At 41.5% G+C, this 19786-nt stretch overlaps 2 long non-coding RNA genes across 2 annotated transcripts; both read left to right on the forward strand.

Moving 5' to 3' along the window:
- The first annotated feature begins 2969 nt into the window (after positions 1 to 2969).
- LOC130985166 (uncharacterized) lies at positions 2970 to 3469 on the forward strand. Its single transcript, XR_009088908.1, has 2 exons — positions 2970 to 3015; positions 3147 to 3469. It is a non-coding gene; the product is annotated as an uncharacterized LOC130985166 (long non-coding RNA).
- A 9926-nt stretch (positions 3470 to 13395) lies between these two features.
- LOC130985171 (uncharacterized) lies at positions 13396 to 14184 on the forward strand. The gene is made up of 2 exons (XR_009088909.1): positions 13396 to 13730; positions 13862 to 14184. It is a non-coding gene; the product is annotated as an uncharacterized LOC130985171 (long non-coding RNA).
- The last annotated feature ends 5602 nt before the right edge of the window (positions 14185 to 19786 follow it).

Genomic DNA, 19786 nt, shown 5'->3' on the forward strand with positions numbered 1-19786 from the left:
TATACTATTTTTATTGTTTGGATTTAATTAATTTTATTTAATTAATGTGGGTTTATTTTGGGCTATTAATTTAGTTTTAGTGTCACGACCGGACCTAATTAAGGATAATTAAGCTGGGGAAACCGTGACTAATGGAGGGAGATTAGAAGCGGGGTAGAAAGGGGAATAATCAAACAAGAAAGGATCGTATTTCATCATTGTTAACAACATGGATATTTATAATATAACGGAGTTTTTGTCGTATAGACTCAAATAACTAGCAAGTTCGGATAACTCCGACTTATCCAAAATAACATAAAACTTCTGAGTACGCAGCGGAATAAGGTTCTGATTACATGTATGAAGACATGTAACCCTAGAGTTCATTAATACATAATAAGACAAAAGAATCTCGCTCGTCACTTCATCACCATCGGCAGCTGCTCAACCTGCACATTTAGAAATATATGCAGGGCTGAGTACAAAAGTACTCAGTGGGCACATATGCCTACTATGAAATATAACATGCTTCGTAAAGTTGTAAATTGTCATGCCATCATAAACAGTACAGCAAGGGAGTTTTTCGCTAAGAGGCCCAAGCTTACTAAATTCATTTGTGATTCTTAAAGTTCGACTGCAGTCTAAGTTCTCTTGTAATCTATCATATCTGGAACTTTGTGCCGGAGAGGTGGCCACCTCTCACGGTCACTTGACCGGCCAACCCGCTAGATGACTCACGGTCACTGGTGTACACTAGCCCTGGCAGGATAGCTACCAACTGCTCAAGACCCGAATTCGATTACATGATAAAAGCCACATCAGATAGATATCATACTGAAATTAAAACATTTTATGGCAAGACAATATTTGAAATAACTTCAATTAATTTAGTCATGAAATAACTTGCTTGAACGTAACATTTAAACTCATTTGATATATATGAAAGTAATGCCCACCTCATAGCAAAGCTTTGCTACAGATTAATGACTCCTTGACGAGCTCTTATTCTTGCGCTCGACCTTTAATCCGAGAAAATAACGTAAGACTTTAAATCGAGGGAAAATTCTCAATTAAATGAGAATGCGTAATTTAACTATGCATGAATCTCGTATGCATGAACTATTATTCTGAGATAATAATTAGGGAATTTCTATTGTTAATCCAGGCTATCGGATTTAATCAAAAGCTAAGTCTCATCTCATGAAGCCGGATAATTAATAAAAATTAATCCGTTCTCTTAGGGTGTCCTAATCCGCCAATTAAATAAATCTCGCTTGATATAGCCGAATAAAAAGACAGTTAAACTGAACATTCGACATATGATCACGTAAGAATTAATCAGGCTTAACGAATATGAATGGAAATAATAATATAATTTCAAATAATTCATCGGCTCAAGTAATTAAATAAATCTTGGCCCAATAAATAAATAATTGATTAGCTGGGCCCAAAAAAATAAATAAAGCGAGGCCCAACTAATTTAATATAGCAGTCCAATAGAATGAGTGAGGCCCAATCCGTTTAATAATTCTCAGCCCAATAGGAAATAATAAGGACCCGATTAATAAATGCAGCTGGGCTTTTAATAAATTAAAACTCAGCCCAATATGGAAAAATGGTTGCGGCCCAATGAAAATAAGGTAAAGCAGGCCCATCCTTAACAAAACAATTGGGCTTGATTTAAATCAAGGTTCAGCCCGAAGTCAATTAAAAGTGGCCCAGAATAAAATAAACCAAGGCCCAAAATTAAGAAATAATCCAGCCCAACTCAAGCCCACTGAAAATTAAAGCAAATCTCGGCCCACTGAAACAAAAGCCCAAATAAGGAGCCCAACATAATTAAATAAAACCTGGCCCAATGTAATGGCCCAACACCCTTTTCTCCCTTATTTCTCCCCCTTCACAGCCGCTTTCCCCAACATCTCTCTCTTCCTCTCTGAAAATTTCACGTCACACACACACGCACGTAGGCAGACGGGCGGCGCCGCCTTTTCCTTGAAACACCGGCGACGGGCGCTGCCATCAGCCATCATCTTCTCTCACTCGAGGTCACCGGTCGAAGTGGCGGTAAGAAGTAACCACCACCGCCTCATCTCTCTCAAAGCTCGGCCGCCGCAGTCTCCCTTCCGGCGAATTCACGGCTGGAAGGCTGCCGCCTCCATCTTCCTCGATCTCCCTCATCAGAACACACACAAATTACTCCACCCTTCTCCAGCCGAAACCCGCCGCCACGGCTCTCTCTCTCTCCGGCGAAGCAGCGGAGTTCGCCGCAGACCCGACGCTAGTTTCCTCTCGCTGAACAGATCCGACACCCCATTTCCCAACTCTCTCTCTGCTCACCACCCAGATTCGCCTCTCTCTCTACTCCCTCGAATCTCCTCCGACCGTGGCCGAGCAGCAGCGGCACTACCGCCGTGCCCTGCCTCCCACCTCTCATCTCTTTGTCACCGACAGCAGCCACGGCAATAGCAGTAGCTGATCGGCCCACCACCTCCCTTTCTCTCTCTGGATCGACGGGCAGCAGCTAAGCCGCCTTACCCTCCCTTTTTCTGAACTCCGGCGACCAGGAAAAGGTCCGCCTTGTTGTTGCCCTCCGGAGTCGGTGGGTTCGAGCCGTGCTCTGCCGCTGCTGGGTTCTGGAGGAGGAGGGTACGCCGCCTGCTGCTGTTACTGGAAGGCCGGCTTCGCCGTGCCGCTGCACTCCAGAATCGGCGAGATTCGCCGCTGAGGTCGGGAGTCTTCTACCTTTCACCGCTCGACGCCGCCGCTTGGGAGCCGTTCAGTCCTCCTCCCTCTCAGAAGCTAAGTTCCCTACTCTCACTTTACAACTACTGCGTATGAATTTTCTGAGGTATCTTAATGTACATGGTTTATCAGTTGTGAGATGGTAAAGCTATGGTGTGAAGGTCAAAATCTGTTAAATGCTATATGTTGCTGGTTCTTCATGCTGCTATGTTCATTCTCACATATTGGTTTTGTTTGTCTATCTTGCTTGGATGCAGAAAATGTGTGATGGAATACAGTATATGGGGCTAGGTAAATACCTTAAAATGTGTAGTTGGCTATTGTGGTTGAGCTAGTGAATCAACGTGCCAAAGCTCTTGGAACTTTCGGCAGAGAGTGAATGACTGAAATAATTTACAGATTTGTTTCTTCAATAACTGCAGGTGAAACCATGGAAGAAGGTGGAAGCATTAAAGAAAGCTTACCCTGGGAACTTTGGCAGAAACAGGCAGGGGCTGCTCTTCGATAATTGCAGGATGGTGGAGATGATGATTAATAGAGGATTGGCAAAGTATAGTGGTGGGCAAAATATAGTGGTAGGCAAAGTAGTGGGGAGCAAAGTAGTGGAAGATAAAAATAATAATAATAATGTAGTGTAGGATTAATGATGTATTTTCTATGTCTCGGTGATTCTGTAACTGTAAAATGGATCGCGTGCTCGTATCTGCTTGGTACTGTTTATTTAAATAAATCTTGTATTTCGACATGTGATTTTTCGCTAAAATCGATAAGTTATAAAATGAATCTAAATTAAATCCGTAGATTTAATTCGTTCGTTGTTCTGATATCTAAATTAAATCCGCAGATTTAATTAACTTCTTGAGTCGGAAATAATTCACAATCTGAGTAAAAATAAAATCTAATTCCATCTCGCTTAAATAAATAACGTGACTTTGCTAAGTCAGTTGAAATTCTGAAATAATATCATTGACTGCTTTAACAATATAAATTCAGGATCATAAGCTGAATTCATATCAGGATAAAAACCGTTTTCATTCACTGATGAACAAAAATAAACACTCATTACTGGATTTAAAATATATAAAAGAGCGGGTCACTACATACTACCCCTCTTAACAAAAATTTCGTCCCGAAATTTGCATATTTCTTCTAAAATAGTTCGGGGTATTTCTCCTTCATTTTGTCTTCAAGCTCCCACGTGGCTTCCTCTTGTCCGTGGTGTCTCCATAAGACTTTCACTGATGTGATTGCCTTATTCCTGAGTTGTTGTACTTTTCGATCTAGAATGGCCTCTGGTCTCTCTTCATAGCTCAAGTCTGGGCAAAGGATCATCTCTTCTTGGTGGATTATGTGCTTTGGATCGAAAACGTATTTTCTGAGTTGTGATACGTGGAAAACATTGTGAACGTTTCCAAAGCTTGGCGGTAACGCCAACCTATAGGCTACTGGGCCTATTCTCTCCAAAATCTCATAAGGTCCTACGAATCGGGGCCTAAGTTTTCCCTTGACACCAAACTTAGTTATCCCCTTGGTAGGAGATACCTTTAGGAAGACCTTGTCTCCTATTTCAAAACGTAACTCAGTTCGACGTGCATTAGCGTAAGATTTCTGTCTATCTTGTGCCTCTTTTATTCGCCCTCTGATCTGGCGGACTATCTCAACCATCTCATTGACCATGTCTGGTCCTAAAATTTTTCTCTCACCCACTTCATCCCAGTAAAGCGGTGATCTACATTTTTCTTCCATATAATGTCTCATATGGTGCCATATCGATAGTCGCCTGGTAACTGTTATTATAGGCAAATTCAATCAACGGCAGCACTACTTCCCAACTTCCACCTCTGTCTAACACCACTGTTCTCAACATATCTTCGAGGGTCTGAATTGTCCTTTCAGACTGCCCATCTGTCTGCGGATGAAAGGCTGTACTGAAATTTAGCCTCGTGTCTAACTCCTTCTGTAAGCTCATCCAAAATCTAGAAGTAAATTTTGAGTCTCGGTCTGAAGTGATCGACATGGGTACACCGTGTAAGCGTACAATCTCTCGAACATATAACTGAGCTAGCTTGTCTGACCCGTGTGTGATCGGTATTGGTATAAAATGAGCACATTTTGTGAGTCGATCCACTATTACCCAAATGGCAGTGTTTCCTCTCTTTGTTTTGGGCAAATTGGTCACAAAATCCATTGCGATGTGCTCCCACTTCCATTCTGGAATTTCCAACGGTTGTAGTTTTCCATATGGCCTTTGGTGTAAGGCCTTCACCTGTTGGCATGCCAGGCATTTCTCCACAAATGATGCTATGTCTCTCTTCATACCTTCCCACCAAAAGTGTTTCTTTAGGTCCTGATACATCTTAGTACTCCCAGGGTGGGCAGTATAAGGGGTATCGTGAGCCTCACTCATGATTTGATCCTTAAGCTCATCATCGTGGGGGATGCATATCCTTCCCTCAAAGAAGATAGCATTATCCGATGCTTCTTGATAATTCTTGACGCCTCCTTTCCTTACCGCTTCCCGTAGTTTTTCCATCTTTTCGTCTTTTCTTTGTGCTTCTACGATCATCTTCCTCAAGTTAGGTACCGTTGCCACAACGCTTGCTATCGTCCCTGGTGGTTTAACCACTTCTATGCTCATTTTGCTAAATTCCTTTATGAGCACCATCTCTCGAGTGATGAGAGCTCCCAATTTAGATTGAGTCTTACGACTCAATGCATCAGCCACTACGTTGGCCTTGCCTGGGTGGTAGTTAATACCACAATCATAATCTTTCACTAGTTCGAGCCATCTCCTCTGTCTCATGTTGAGGTCCTTTTGCTCGAAAAAGTATTTCAAGCTTTTGTGGTCTGTGAATATCTCGCACCTAACTCCATATAGGTGGTGTCTCCAAATCTTTAGTGCGTGCACTACTGCAGCTAACTCCAGATCATGAGTCGGGTAATTCAGTTCATGTGGCCTAAGTTGTCGTGACGCATATGCTATCACTCTTCCTTCTTGCATCAGCACGCAGCCAAGTCCATTTTTAGACGCGTCTGTGTAAATCACGTATTCCTTATCAGCTGTTGGGACAACTATCACTGGTGCCGTAGTCAACTTTTCCTTGAGTTCTTGGAAGCTCTTCTCGCACTCCTCTGTCCAAGAAAATTTTATTCCCTTCCTGAGTAGTTGCATCATTGGCCTTGCAATTTTGGAAAATCCTTCCATAAACCTCCGGTAGTAACCTGCCAATCCTAAGAAACTTCTTATCTCATTAGGGTTAGTAGTTGATCTCCATTCGCGCACCGCTTGCACTTTTTCAGGGTCCACTTTAATCCCTTCTGATGATACAATATGTCCTAAAAACGTGACTTCGCTGAGCCAAAACTCACACTTGCTGAATTAGGCATAAAGGCGCTCCGTCCTCAACGTTTCTAGGACAATTCTCAGATGTTCCTCATGGTCTTTCTCGTTCTTCGAGTAGATCAGGATGTCATCTATGAATACCAAGACAAATTTGTCTAAGTACGGATGGAACACTCGATTCATGAGGTCCATGAACACGGCTGACGCATTGGTTAGCCCGAATGGCACAACTACAAATTCGTAGTGGCCATACCTAGTTCGAAATGATGTTTTAGGTACGTCTTCTGGTAGAATCTTCAGCTGGTGATAACCAGACCGCAAATCAATCTTTGAAAACACGCTTGCTCCCTTGAGCTGGTCAAAGAGGTCATCTATCCTTGGTAAAGGATATTTATTCTTCAGTGTCACTTTGTTCAGTTCCCTATAGTCTATGCACATTCGCAATGTGCCATTCTTTTTCTTTACGAAAAGTACGGGTGCACCCTAAGGTGATACACTTGGCCTAATGAATCCAAGTTCCAAAAGTTCTTGCAGTTGTATCTTGAGTTCTTCCAACTCTTTAGGAGCCATCCGGTACGATGCCTTTGAAATGGGAGCTGCCCCGGGCTCCAAATCAATGGTAAACTCAATTGGTCTGTCCGGTGGTAGCCCTGGCAGAATCTCTGGAAATACATCTGAAAAGTCCCGTACAATTGCTACATCTTTTATGCTCTTTTCAGTACCCAGTTCTCCGTGCAAGTATACGAGGTAAGCTGGGTATCCCTTTTTCATCATTTTTGTTGCTTGTAGGGCGGAGATGATTATCTTTCTTCTCTCCATACTAATTCCGTGGAAATGTGACGGCTCCCTTCCTGGGGGTTGAAACGATATCCGTCTTTCGTTACAAAGGATGGTGGCATAGTTCTCGGCTAGCCAGTCCATTCCTAGGATTATGTCCACATCTCCCATTGGTATAACATACGAGTTGTTCACTACAATCTTGAGTGACCCTATGTTCAGTTCTAGGTTCAAGCACACATGATCTACTGTCGTCATCCCTCCTATAAGTGATGATATACTCAACTCCTGGTCAGCTCTTTCCATTTTAAGTTTTAATGTATCAACACATGTACTTGAAATGAAAGTATGCGATGCGCCCGTATCAAATAGAAGTACAACAGGAGTATTGAGTAGCATGCCCATACCTGCCAGGTTTCCCTGGTTGTTCTCAGGCTGCTTCTGCCTCATAGCATAAGCTCTAGCATGACGAGGCTTTTCATGTTGTTTCTGTTGTCGCTGCTGTTGTTGGCGAGCCTGTTGCTGATACAGTTGTTGAGGTTGTGGTTGGTACTGTAGCTGTTGGTGATGCTGTGGCTGCTGATACTGTGGTTGCTGCCTTGGATATGGTTGGGGCAAAGCTTGAAATGCTCGCAGAGGTGGAACCTGGATAGGTGGGTTTGGTCTTGAACCCGTTCCATGTTGCTTATTCGGGCACCGGTTTGCATAGTGCCCCTTCTGGTTACAGATATAGCAACTATCACTGCCGGCCTTACAGATTCCCACATGATTTTTGTTACATTTGGGGCAATGTGGGGCTCTCTGTTGGTTATTTCCCATCTGTTTCGGTGCACTCTGGCCTCCATAGCCCTGTGACTGGAAGACCCGTCCCTGCCATGGCCTCTTCTCGCCTTGGTTCGGGTTACTGTTGTCCCATCTCCTCTTTCCTCTAAAATTCTGATTATGATTTTGATCATGTGAAGGTGCTGGCGTAGGTACAGTTGCAGGTCTTTCTCCTGGCATGGCTGCCTCAATGTTTAACGCTCGGCTGAGCGACTCAGTGTAAGACAATCCTCCGTGGCTTGCCAAAGCCATCCTAATTTCGTGCCTCAGACCGGCACAAAACTTTTCAGCCATCTTCTCATCTGTGTCTACTTGTTCCGGCGCATATCTAGACATATCGCAGAACATCCTGTCGTATTGAGTTACCGACATCTTCCCTTGTTTTAGATTGTAAAATTCAGCTTCCTTCTTCTTGCGGTAGCTCTTGGGTATATACTTGTCATATATACCGACTTTGAATTGTTCCCAAGTCAGGTTTTCTAACTGCTCTGCTGTCATTGTTTTCATCCTTGCTTCCCACCAGAAATCAGCTGACCCAGTCAACTGAAAGGACATACAAGTCAGACGTTCTTGGTCGGTGAAACGCAGGAAGTTGAAAATGCGTTCAATAGCGCGAACCCAAGTTTCAGCTTCTGCCGGGTCTCCTGTCCCGTTGAAGGTAGGTGGGTTCTGTCGCAAGAATAATTCTTCAATCCGTCGTTCTGGCTGAACAGGTGGTTGAACTATTTCTGGTTCTGGTTCTGGCCCTGTTTCTGGGTCTCTTCTTTCATTTCGGGGAATCCTGCCCCCTCCTCTTGGTCGTCCTCGTTTTGGCGGCATTCTATTAGGTCAAAACACAAGTTCTCAGTGCATTAAAGCACAATAAGGACATACTATCATTTCTATAGTTACTCCTTAACTCATCGAGTTCTGCTCCTACTAAAACTTGAGCGAACATATAAATAAAACATAGCGGAACGACTTGCCGCGAAAAACCAATAAGGTCACCATATATAACATAGGGAAAATTGCCTCAATGAGGACTTTACATCATCATAAAAGTCTAGATTCAAAGACCTATCTAAGTACCACACATGATAAACTGGCTACCTAGCGAAGCCATCACAAAAAGTACTCAGTCACGGAACGCCCCAAGGTTTCGCGTCTCCGTACTAATACTAGTCAAAATAACTAAGCCATCATAGGGGCATACAAAAGCATCGAAATGATCATCGTTTTCGAAATATACAAATAAGATCCTACTAAATGCACAAGAGATTGTTTGTATGCATTACGTGCTTGACCCTTGGGTTGATGCATACGTGTTTGACTGATTTAATCTGATGAGTATCTGTTTGTCCTTGGGTCACAAAAAATCTACCAACAGCTAGTAGATCGCAATGATTCAAATCAAAAATGGCAATTAGGCAAAGTGTTTCAATAATTTGCCAAATAATTGAAAATGAATAACCATAGGATAGAAATGAATTGACTGTAAGGTCGAAACGAAATGACCTAATAGTCTGATCCCGTTTGGCTTTTCAGATGAAGGTTTAAAATATATAGGTTTAAAGACCCATATATGACGACTACTGAGATTTTGGCTATGTGAACTGGCCAGGTCCGACACAACTACTTCTCAGTCATTCGGAAATACTTTTCCGAACTTGGCAACTCTTGTTCCTTGGCTGCAAAAGGTATATTTGGTCTAAAATCACCACTTTCTTCTTAATATCTTGAACATGTCCTTGAGAATATTCTAGAGCTTCTCAAACTTGGAGTCTACCTCCTAGTTTAATGCAATCCTTAAACATCTTCTATAGGCGAAATAAGGTAGGCTCGACCTTACTCAACAATGTTCCTCTATATGATCTTAAAGTAGTACTTCTAGTACTTAGTGTTTCTTCACATAGCGCTTGAAATGTAACCATATAATTTGAAGCACTCTTTCATTTTATTGCAAAAACCTTTTGAATCATCACGCATTCAATAAGGAAATAGCTTTTGCTCATCTGAGCACCTTTATAGGGTATGTGTCTCCATGTGTAATGCTAAGTCATAGAATGACCTTAGTCAATGCTCTCATTGCGGTTACCAGACTAAATGCATAATCCAAGACGTTCTAACTGAGGCGATGTCCTCGATAGGTTAAGGTATATATATTTATCTTGAGTATATCCTTAGGGTCTCATTAGAATCTTAATTCTTTTGTTTCAGCATTGATCCACTGTCGGCGCTTCTAGCTATTATTAAACTCTAAACCATCTTCGAGAACTTCTCTCGTCTTACACACTTGCGTAAACTTTTATGATCAATCATAATGGTCGGTAACTACTAGTACCCATATCACATCTCGTCTTTCAAATTCGTAGTAGGTGATCGTAATCAATAGGGATTCTCAGTCATGTTCTTATCTATTGAGATAGGTACTGTAAGTAGAATGGTTCCGAATATCTGAAACTATAAGCTGATAGCTTTAATCGTAATATTATAACATCATATACAAAGCATTTTGACCCCTCGTAAGTCTAACTCTGAAGTTCATACATGAATCATGAAGGTTATCCTCAAGCCATAGCTAGTGATAATCGAGGCTAGAAGCGAGTCTCAGCTTATTAAGAATTAGCTAACTGATTACATCAGTCGCACTCATCACTTATAATCAATATTGTACTTAAACTATCATCGAAGGCAATAGTCGGTTAGGTGTTCCGTCTCGCGTGAACAATCTGAATGAAGAACTATGCCTGCTTCAGTGATTCGTGCGTGGCACTCTGCTTGCACTGCTTTCATTGGATTATCTTCCTCTTTCTTAGCTCTTCAACATGGCTATAGTGAAATATAACTGAGTTTCTAGCTTCTATTGTTCTTCTCGTAACAGTGATCATGCATTCTTAACGCATCTAAGTTCATTGAGATATCTAATCAATCAATAAAGCATAAAACTTGAATGTAAGCATCAGTACATTCATATAGAACGTGAAATACTTCTCAATGTATTAAAATCATTACCACCTTCTTTCTTGCTGAGCATGACGATGTGATGAAGTGATGAGCTTTGGTCGGCTGACTCTTTCATACTAGTGATCATACTAGAAAAATTTATTAACTCTAGGGTTCAGAGCAAATGAACTGCTCTGATACCACTCTGTCACGACCGGACCTAATTAAGGATAATTAAGCTGGGGAAACCGTGACTAATGGAGGGAGATTAGAAGCGGGGTAGAAAGGGGAATAATCAAACAAGAAAGGATCGTATTTCATCATTGTTAACAACATGGATATTTATAATATAACGGAGTTTTTGTCGTATAGACTCAAATAACTAGCAAGTTCGGATAACTCCGACTTATCCAAAATAACATAAAACTTCTGAGTACGCAGCGGAATAAGGTTCTGATTACATGTATGAAGACATGTAACCCTAGAGTTCATTAATACATAATAAGACAAAAGAATCTCGCTCGTCACTTCATCACCATCGGCAGCTGCTCAACCTGCACATTTAGAAATATATGCAGGGCTGAGTACAAAAGTACTCAGTGGGCACATATGCCTACTATGAAATATAACATGCTTCGTAAAGTTGTAAATTGTCATGCCATCATAAACAGTACAGCAAGGGAGTTTTTCGCTAAGAGGCCCAAGCTTACTAAATTCATTTGTGATTCTTAAAGTTCGACTGCAGTCTAAGTTCTCTTGTAATCTATCATATCTGGAACTTTGTGCCGGAGAGGTGGCCACCTCTCACGGTCACTTGACCGGCCAACCCGCTAGATGACTCACGGTCACTGGTGTACACTAGCCCTGGCAGGATAGCTATCAACTGCTCAAGACCCGAATTCGATTACATGATAAAAGCCACATCAGATAGATATCATACTGAAATTAAAACATTTTATGGCAAGACAATATTTGAAATAACTTCAATTAATTTAGTCATGAAATAACTTGCTTGAACGTAACATTTAAGCTCATTTGATATATATGAAAGTAATGCCCACCTCATAGCAAAGCTTTGCTACAGATTAATGACTCCTTGACGAGCTCTTATTCTTGCGCTCGACCTTTAATCCGAGAAAATAACGTAAGACTTTAAATCGAGGGAAAATTCTCAATTAAATGAGAATGCGTAATTTAACTATGCATGAATCTCGTATGCATGAACTATTATTCTGAGATAATAATTAGGGAATTTCTATTGTTAATCCAGGCTATCGGATTTAATCAAAAGCTAAGTCTCATCTCATGAAGCCGGATAATTAATAAAAATTAATCCGTTCTCTTAGGGTGTCCTAATCCGCCAATTAAATAAATCTCGCTTGATATAGCCGAATAAAAAGACAGTTAAACTGAACATTCGACATATGATCACGTAAGAATTAATCAGGCTTAACGAATATGAATGGAAATAATAATATAATTTCAAATAATTCATCGGCTCAAGTAATTAAATAAATCTTGGCCCAATAAATAAATAATTGATTAGCTGGGCCCAAAAAAATAAATCAAGCGAGGCCCAACTAATTTAATACAGCAGTCCAATAGAATGAGTGAGGCCCAATCCGTTTAATAATTCTCAGCCCAATAGGAAATAATAAGGACCCGATTAATAAATGCAGCTGGGCTTTTAATAAATTAAAACTCAGCCCAATATGGAAAAATGGTTGCGGCCCAATGAAAATAAGGTAAAGCAGGCCCATCCTTAACAAAACAATTGGGCTTGATTTAAATCAAGGTTCAGCCCGAAGTCAATTAAAAGTGGCCCAGAATAAAATAAACCAAGGCCCAAAATTAAGAAATAATCCAGCCCAACTCAAGCCCACTGAAAATTAAAGCAAATCTCGGCCCACTGAAACAAAAGCCCAAATAAGGAGCCCAACATAATTAAATAAAACCCGGCCCAATGTAATGGCCCAACACCCTTTTCTCCCTTATTTATCCCCCTTCACAGCCGCTTTCCCCAACATCTCTCTCTTCCTCTCTGAAAATTTCACGTCACACACACACGCACGTAGGCAGACGGGCGGCGCCGCCTTTTCCTTGAAACACCGGCGACGGGCGCTGCCATCAGCCATCATCTTCTCTCACTCGAGGTCACCGGTCGAAGTGGCGGTAAGAAGTAACCACCACCGCCTCATCTCTCTCAAAGCTCGGCCGCCGCAGTCTCCCTTCCGGCGAATTCACGGCTGGAAGGCTGCCGCCTCCATCTTCCTCGATCTCCCTCATCAGAACACACACAAATTACTCCACCCTTCTCCAGCCGAAACCCGCCGCCACGGCTCTCTCTCTCTCCGGCGAAGCAGCGGAGTTCGCCGCAGACCCGACGCTCGTTTCCTCTCGCTGAACAGATCCGACACCCCCATTTCCCAACTCTCTCTCTGCTCACCACCCAGATCCGCCTCTCTCTCTACTCCCTCGAATCTCCTCCGACCGTGGCCGAGCAGCAGCGGCACTACCGCCGTGCCCTGCCTCCCACCTCTCATCTCTTTGTCTCCGACAGCAGCCACGGCAATAGCAGTAGCTGATCGGCCCACCACCTCCCTTTCTCTCTCTGGATCGACGGGCAGCAGCTAAGCCGCCTTACCCTCCCTTTTTCTGAACTCCGGCGACCAGGAAAAGGTCCGCCTTGTTGTTGCCCTCCGGAGTCGGTGGGTTCGAGTCGTGCTCTGCCGCTGCTGGGTTCTGGAGGAGGAGGGTACGCCGCCTGCTGCTGTTACTGGAAGGCCGGCTTCGCCGTGCTGCTGCACTCCAGAATCGGCGAGATTCGCCGCTGAGGTCGGGAGTCTTCTACCTTTCACCGCTCGACGCCGCCGCCTGGGAGCCGTTCAGTCCTCCTCCCTCTCAGAAGCTAAGTTCCCTACTCTCACTTTACAACTACTGCGTATGAATTTTCTGAGGTATCTTAATGTACATGGTTTATCAGTTGTGAGATGGTAAAGCTATGGTGTGAAGGTCAAAATCTGTTAAATGCTATATGTTGCTGGTTCTTCATGCTGCTATGTTCATTCTCACATATTGGTTTTGTTTGTCTATCATGCTTGGATGCAGAAAATGTGTGATGGAATACAGTATATGGGGCTAGGTAAATACCTTAAAATGTGTAGTTGGCTATTGTGGTTGAGCTAGTGAATCAACGTGCCAAAGCTCTTGGAACTTTCAGCAGAGAGTGAATGACTGAAATAATTTACAGATTTGTTTCTTCAATAACTGCAGGTGAAACCATGGAAGAAGGTGGAAGCATTAAAGAAAGCTTACCCTGGGAACTTTGGCAGAAACAGGCAGGGGCTGCTCTTCGATAATTGCAGGATGGTGGAGATGATGATTAATAGAGGATTGGCAAAGTATAGTGGTGGGCAAAATATAGTGGTAGGCAAAGTAGTGGGGAGCAAAGTAGTGGAAGATAAAAATAATAATAATAATGTAGTGTAGGATTAATGATGTATTTTCTATGTCTCGGTGATTCTGTAACTGTAAAATGGATCGCGTGCTCGTATCTGCTTGGTACTGTTTATTTAAATAAATCTTGTATTTCGACATGTGATTTTTCGCTAAAATCGATAAGTTATAAAATGAATCTAAATTAAATCCGTAGATTTAATTCGTTCGTTGTTCTGATATCTAAATTAAATCCGCAGATTTAATTAACTTCTTGAGTCGGAAATAATTCACAATCTGAGTAAAAATAAAATCTAATTCCATCTCGCTTAAATAAATAACGTGACTTTGCTAAGTCAGTTGAAATTCTGAAATAATATCATTGACTGCTTTAACAATATAAATTCAGGATCATAAGCTGAATTCATATCAGGATAAAAACCGTTTTCATTCACTGATGAACAAAAATAAACACTCATTACTGGATTTAAAATATATAAAAGAGCGGGTCACTACATTTAGTCAACTCAATGAATGGCTTTTGAAATTAGTATTTGTATTTGTAAGGGTGTTAGATATTAAAAAATGAGTTCCTCAAAAAAAAAAGATATTAAAAAATGAGTGTTGTTGGTTATTGATTTAATTTTGCTTCAAGTTTTAATTTTATCAATGTATTATTATAAATATACTAACAATGATATTCTTAGAACAATAAATAAAACTACATGACATATTAAGAGATTTATTTAATAAAAGCATAATTTGGTATAAATTTATGCGTACGGTGGTATGTTTAATGTACTTTATTTTTTAAGTTGTGTAATTTTATTTTATTTTAATTTTTTTGCAAAATTTTTTATTTATTTTAATAAAAGATAAATTTAATGTTTATCTGATTTATTAATAATCAAATTTTGGTATAATAGTTAATTTAAATGAAATTAGTGATTGAATTATTTCGGGGGTGGATGTATAATTTGAAATAGATAATATAAGTATGATTGAAAATGTATAAAAATAAGAGGTAATGGAACATTTAAGGGTTAAGTACCAAATTCCCCATATCGATGGCGTCCCTATCGCGTTTAGCCCCCTAACGTCATGGGGGAGAGCTACCCGCTACCTCAACGTGGCTTTATCGCACCAATTCCCCCCCCCCCCCCCCGCGTTTTTTAACGGACGTTAACGCCGTTACAAAAAATCGTTGGAACAGTTCCTGCGTCTTCCTCTCGCCGAAGACAGCAGCAGCGCCGCTGCCTTCTTCTTCTTTCCCCTTGTTTTTTGGCGACCTCTGCGCCACACACGATGCCGCCTTCGTCCCCAACCCCTTCTCTTCCCTCTTGCTTGGAACAGTCCTTGTGTGTTCCTCTCGCCGGAGACAGCAGCAGCGCCACTGCCTTCTTCTTCCACTAACAGCAGCGCCGCTGCCTTCTTCTTCTTCCCCCTTGTTTTCCGGCAACCTCTGCGCCACACACGATGCCCCTCCGTCCCCAACCACTTCTCTTCCCTCTTGCTTGGAACAGTCTTACGTCTTCCTCTCGCCGGAGACAGCAGCAGCGCCGACCTTCTTCTTCCATTAACAGCAGCGCCACTGCCTTCTTCTTCTTCCTCCTTGTTTTCCGGTGACCTCTGCACCACACCACCATTGCGGTCCTAAATTTTTCGGCGAGTAGCAGCCACAAGGCTGCCACCATCGCCTATTTCCCTAATAAAAAAAAATTTAATTTTTTTTAACGGCGTTAACGTCCGTTAAAAGGCGGGGGGAAAATTGGTGTGATAAAGCCACGTTGAGGTAGTGGGCAGCTCTCCCCCATGACGTTAGGGGGCTAAACGCGATAGGGACGCCATTGATAGGGGGAATCTGGTACTTAACCCAACATTTAAAGAAGGGGGGCAGATTGCCCCCTTAACTACACCTCCCTAGAGCGTTTATCCCTCCATACTCGGTCAAGGCACGTTGACCTCCCTGAACTCCCGAAACAAGGGTGCAGATTGCCCCCTGAAACGCCGTTAAACTTTTTTTTTTGGGTAGTTCTCTCTCTCTCTTCCATCGGCTCAGATCATTGTCGCCCCTCAGGGCAGAGGCGGCAGAGATGAGATCAAGTCGCCGCGATTAGGGGAGCTGCCAGAGAAGGGGGCGGCGGGGATGCCGGTGAACTGCTGAGGCGGCGGAGCCATCGGAATCTGTTGAGGCGGTGGAAGCTGAAGGAGGTGCGATTGTTTATCAACATAGACGACAGAATGAAGAGAAACGGACGGTGGAGATCGACTTCGTTCACGCATCCGGCGACGATGGAAACGATGGTGATGGATGCGGATCTGAAAATGAAAATCAAATCGGATTTAGAGAATTTTTTGAAGTCCAGGCAGTTTTACCACCGATTAGGCCGCGTTTGGAAACAAAGCTACCTGCTGTACGGGCCAGCGGGGACTGGCAAATCCACGGTCATAGCTGCGATGGCGAAGTTTCTGAGTTACGGCGTCTACGAGATCACTCTGCACAAAGTGAGAAACGACGCCGATTTGAAGTACCTCATCCTCCAAACGACGAAGAAGTCGTTGCTCGTGATCGAGGATCTCGACCGTCATTTAGAGAATAAATCGACGGCACTGAGCTTATCTGGGGTCCTCAACTTCATGGACGAAATATTCTCCTGCTGCAGCGAGGAGAGAGTCATGGTCTTCACCATAAACAGCAAGGAGAACGTCTGCGCGTCGATCCTACACCCCGGGAGAATCGACCTCCACATCAACTTCCCCCTCTGCGATTTCACCGCGTTAAAAAATTGGAGCCATCAGAATAAAGTTGTATTTGCAAAGAAACCCTGCACATTTGGTTAGGGTGGGGCCCACCGCAAAAATAATTAAAAAATTAAGTTTAACAGCCGTTAAACGCGGGAGGCAATCTGTACCCTTGTTTCGGGAGTTCAGGGAGGTTAACGTGTCTTGACCGAGTATGGGGGGGTAAACGCTCTAGGGGGGTGTAGTTCAGGGGGCAATCTGCACCTTAACCCTTTAAAGAATACTACATCAGTCCACCAAATAACTTCATACTTTTCCTTTTTGGGACATCAAAGAACTTTCTACCTATTTTTGGACTATACATAACTTATAAATACATCATTTACCCTTATTTTTTCCTTTTCACCACTCTCAACTACTAATTAAAACATATTTTCACCATTTTCAATACATTCAATAATTTTTTCTCCATTATCAATACACTCAATTTATAAAAAAAATAAACTTATGTCACTCTCTCCTATGAAATTCTTTCGTGGACAGAAGAAGTATACTTTTAGCTATAAATTTAATATAAATGATTTAAGTATAATTAGAGGACTCAAGGTCCAAAATGAAGTGAGTTCAGACTTTTCCCGACTTTATGGCAGCTCTTGTTGCCACCCAATTGCCGCCCAACCCATATCCCCGTCGCTTAAAGAAAGGCTCAGGGTAACGGAGAAGAAGTGACATTGTTGGTCGAGCTTCCTCGATCTAAAAAAGCTTAACCCCCTAACAGGTGGAGCGTTTTGTCGAAAAGACTAAGCATACAACTCTAGCTTCTTTTGGGAAAATCGTGTAATTGGAATTGACATCAAAGAAGAGGAAGACAATGAAGGTACAATTTTGGAAGTCATGCGTTGCCGATCAGCTCATGTTGTCGAAACAATTACTCTTGATGGAGAAGGTTTATCTTCCCCTTTTACGATTCAAATAATACCACCGCCTATTGCCGCAGATCCTTAGGGTACTCTCTCGATAATTTATCGGGGTACCACATTGTGACATGACCACACAAAATATGCTACTTTTTTTAGAAGCTTTCATTGGAGAGATGATTGGTAAATGCCAGAGCTAGTGAACAGAGAAGATATCGATATTATTGCCAACCGTTATGAGATGCAACTAACTTACTTATTTATCTATTTATTTTGCTATTGTTACATTGTTTCTTTCTTTAGCATTTTCTTCTTTCTAAGGCTCATATGATGAGGGTTACTTTGACCGCTATGGCTTATACTTTTGAGGCAAGGAAAGAACAAATAAGCGTGGCTTACATTTTCCTTCAAGAGCAGAAGGACATTGGATAGATAATGAGGCTATTTTCAAAGCTTGATACGAAGAGGTTGACAAGCTCTTTACTGAGAAGTTTACATAAGAAAATTGAAATCTTAAGCAATTTGATGCTAACCTTGCAAAAGACATGCACTAGTTGCGCAAAGAGTCTTCAACTATGATTGTTGATGTTGCTTATAAAGCCTTCGAGAGAGGCAAATAAAGAATGATGTGCTCATTTACTAGGCGAAAAAAATAATTAAATATACTTGTGAGCAGCTAAGGGCCATTGATTGGTATGAGACCTTAAATCATTTTGACATCATCGGTCGCTTGACCAACACTCTATTAGAGTGTGTATACTCCAAAGTATGCTTTAGATACTTGTATACTCGTAAAAACCTTGTTTCTTTATTTATGAGAAATTATAGTTTTGTCACATGGTTTGCTATATATCTGTTTTTTTCCATATTTATTTGTTAATTTATATTCCATTATATCCAAAATTCTATATTTAAGATCATTTAGTGATCGACGAGCACGTAAAATCACATGGATAATGTGTTATAGAATAAAGTAAATTCACAGTCTAAATATTCTGGACAATCCATTGATAATGACTAAATTATCTAAATTGTGAAATTACCTTATTTTGGCTAGAATTCCCTTCAGTAGCCTTTTTTTTTTATATTGGCACCTATCATTCGCTTCTTGTTGATCCGCAAATCTTGCCAATCCATACCTAAAATAAAATAAAATTTTATTACTAGAGCATCTACCATGTCTGATCTCCAATCCTGGCCTACAAAAAGACCACAGTATAAAAGAACATTTTTATCCATTTTCAAGATACGAAGGAGTTTTTGGTTAGAACTTAATGTTTTACAAATTGTGGCCAAAGCCTCGTGGGTGTACTAGAGAAGTTCACTTGCAAGAGGGGACCTGATCATGGAAGGCTTTCCCGGAAGGATATGTATTGGAAAATGGTCGCGTAGTGTCACCTGTTTGGGTAACTAAAAATTACTCGTGGCGCCAATCTTTGTCTAGACTTGGAATTGCACCGTGTATTTGGGAAAACCCATTTGGCTTGGGAGAAAAGTAAGAAAATCTTTCCCTTACACCTCGTGACATGGATAGAAAATAAAAGAAGTGTCTCAAAAAATGTTAAAAAATTTGACCTACTAAAGAAAAGACATGTGTAAAACCCAAATGAGTAGTTATCAAATGTCAAAAAACGAATGACTCAAATTAAAAAATTTAGCTGGCAACTCCTAACATTCTACAAGGGAGACAAATTTTGAGAATAAAAAAAGCTAAAATGGGCCATCAACATTTAATAATGTTGACATAAGAATTTTCAAATTGATATGACTCTAAAACCACATTCACAGGATTAACATTAAATATACTCCCAAGTAGACATGCTTCGAGTAGGCACTTCTTAGAGTTGGGAGGAATAGTTGATATGGAATAATATCAATTTCTAGAAGAGCATATCAAATTATATGTTCTAATACAAATAGAGAAAGTATAAAAACAAACAAAGTATCAAGAAGCCCATAAATTGACATATCTACAGGTCGTATCTCAAAGACATGCTCTTAGGTTATGTCTTAGAGCATCCACATTGGTTCAATTACCGACTCATCCATGCTCCGAGACCACTTATGAGCCAATCCCTACATTGGTCTAACTCATTTTGCTAGT

Source organism: Salvia miltiorrhiza, chromosome 1 (assembly GCF_028751815.1).
Source record: "Salvia miltiorrhiza cultivar Shanhuang (shh) chromosome 1, IMPLAD_Smil_shh, whole genome shotgun sequence".
Lineage (NCBI taxonomy): Eukaryota > Viridiplantae > Streptophyta > Magnoliopsida > Lamiales > Lamiaceae > Salvia > Salvia miltiorrhiza.